Consider the following 3,151-nt stretch of genomic DNA (forward strand, 5'->3'; position numbering starts at 1 on the left):
ACAATATAAGTTGTCCCGAAATTAGTGAGGCATACGTTGAAATTGAAAACTATAAAGAAAAACGTGTCGACATAGACAAACATATTGTAGGTTACTGGGAAAATCAGAAATATAGACTCCCGTATTTATCAAAACTAGCGTGCATAATTTACGCTATGCCCGCAACTCAGGTCAGCATTAAACGAGCCTTTTCTGCTCTAAAATTAACACTAGATGATTTGCGGTGTAATTTGTCAGGACAATCAATTTTATGAATAAAATATTTATTAAATAATTAATTGTCTACTATATTAAAGTTGTATTATTTAATAATAATTATTAAAAATTTCTTTTATCAATGACTGTTATGAGCCATTGAAATGAACTTCTCTGGTTGATAACAGCTATGAGCGATCAAAATAAATTTCTCTCAATGATAATATTTACCAACAAGAGAACAAATTTTCGATCACTTCACACAAAGAATACATACTTCGAAAAATTAATGTAAAATCATGACTAACACGGTACATAGATGCAATAATCACAACACAAAGATTACGTACCTTGATAAATAGAAAAACGATAAAAACAATAAATCAATTTATCTGAACTCCAGTTATCGGAACGAAAGGCACGATTACGACTTCCGTGGGGCCGCGCTTTGACCACATTTTTATTTAATATAATTGATAGTTTATATTTAATATAAATAAATACACGGTTAAATCGTGGCGCCACGAGAATCGTAGTCTCTCCAAACGAAATTATCGTCCATGTTCGATTTAGTGAACTGTTGCTGAACTCCTACTATCTGAACTGCTGCCAAGCATCACTCCAATTACAGTAAAACGTCGATTATCCGAATTAATCGGAGGACATACATACTATGTATTACATAGGTGTTCAGTTAGGAGAATTTTCGGATAATAGAATATCTTTTTCTAGTTTCTTAATGTTGATCTTCATATACAGTGGATGTAGAAAGTATTCGTACATTAATTAATTTCCCAAAAATTACGTGAAACTAGATTGCGTTATTGAGTTAAGTTTTCTTAAAAACACTACAAAACTACTGGACCGAATTAGAAGAAAATCTAATCAGCTCTAAGTTAGATTGATACACATCGATTACATCATCGATCTTTTTGATCTCGCTATTAGTTTTTTAGAAACGTTACATACACACACACGCGCGCGCGAACAATTTGTTGAAAATACATGGAGAACTGCTAAAAAATCGATTTTTCATTTTAGGGGCGATACAATAATTGATAACTTCTCTTTTATAAACAATCATATTCTACATATTCTTGGAAATTTCTAGAATAAATAAAGTACAAACGAAAATTAGCTATTTATATAAGTTGCGAAATTATCAAGAAAAAACTCTAAATCGATAGAAATATACAAGCAATAAGTATTCGTACAATTGTTAAATTTTTCAAACTTCATAAACAAACAACGAAATTTACATTAATTTATAAATGATTAATACTTCGTGGGATTTCTTTTTGATTTTATAATTACTGCAACTGTTCTAGGCTGTAATTAATTAAATGTCGATGTTATTCGGTGTGAGATCTTCTTCCACTACTTCATTACAGCATTTTTTAAGACTTCTTTACTAGAAATTTGATGTTTTCTAATTTTTACGAAGCAATAAACTGATGTGTTTATGTTACAAACTCTACAGTAAATGATTCATCATAAGAACCGTACGAATACTTATTTCTTCTTTATTTCTGCCGATTTTTCGTATTTTCTTGTTAATTTTGCAAATTCTATAAACTAGTAATTGTTGCTATATTTATTCTAGAGATTTCCGAGAATATATAGAATACCATTAATTATAAAAAAAATTAATAAACTACAATTTCACACAAGACATTTTGGGAAATTGATCGATGTACGAATCTAGAGACGCGTCTCGGCGCCAAGTACATGAAAAATTATCCGTCACCGCGTATATATGGCGTTGGAGCTACCACGTATCTTTTACAGGTGAGATGGTCCATTCCAACTTAACCTGACATTTCTTTCATGAATATCTCAACACGCCTGCAATATTTTCTAAATTTAAAGGCATTTTTCTAATGTAAACCGCATATAAGCTTTCGAATAAAACCAAAATCAATAAAATCGGCCCACGTACAACTGAGATATCGTAATATTATATCATGAATCTGTCAGAAACGGTATTTTTCGTATGATTTTCCCGTCGTCAATCCTTAGCCAATAGGAGCTAAGCAAAAGCCGAGTGTCGTTCGTCGACTCTCGGAATCATTCGGTTCGGCATGACTCGTCGGCCATCGAGCGTTGAGAGTCGAAACAGATGTCATCATTCATAACCTGCCAAGTGTCAAAAATTTTTACACTATTGCATTATTAATTATATTTATATCAGCAAAATGTTTTCAATTTAGACTTTTTATGTAGGGTTTAATAACAAATTGCAGCCAGTGTTGTAAAGTGTTGATCGATCTTGATTACAAGGTAAGTTGTCAAAATCTGAATTGCGTGATACCTTTATTCGTACAGAAAACTATTTTTAATATAGATCCATACCACCAAAGTGTTTTGAATTTAAGCTTTTTACGTAGAGCTTGTGGAAATGAAGGAGGCCTACAGGATTGGAGATTAACAAATTGCTGCCAGTAAAGTAAAATGTAGATCAATTTTGATTACAAGGTAAGTTGTCAAAATCTGAATTGTCAGGTACCTTACAGAATAGATCCATACCACTAGTGTTTTTAATTTAGACTTTTTATGTAGAGCTTATAAAAATGGAGTCATTTTCTCATTTCATCATTAACATTAATAATTTTGCAGCAAGAAAAAAAATTGCAGGTATATATATTTTTTATATATTACTTTATTTTACTCTATTCAATTAAAGAAACAAATAATAATTTAGACTTCTTATGTAGAGTTTACAGAAATATCAATTTTATTTTTATAAATTTAAAATAGATTCTATATAATAAATGATTCGTAAAAAGAAGTGAGATCCGATAAAAAAACTTCAAAAAAGTAAAAAAATTACACCAAGTACATGAAAAAGTGGAGGATTCAAGGAGTTATCATTAAAAAATAGAAGATCCCCATAAAAAACTACAAGAAAATAGAAAAATATGTGAAATCGAAATAAGCTGCCAGATGATTTGCCTAG

The sequence above is a fragment of the Hylaeus anthracinus genome, unplaced genomic scaffold (assembly GCF_026225885.1).
Source record: "Hylaeus anthracinus isolate JK02 unplaced genomic scaffold, UHH_iyHylAnth1.0_haploid 11982, whole genome shotgun sequence".
In the NCBI taxonomy this organism is placed as follows: domain Eukaryota; kingdom Metazoa; phylum Arthropoda; class Insecta; order Hymenoptera; family Colletidae; genus Hylaeus; species Hylaeus anthracinus.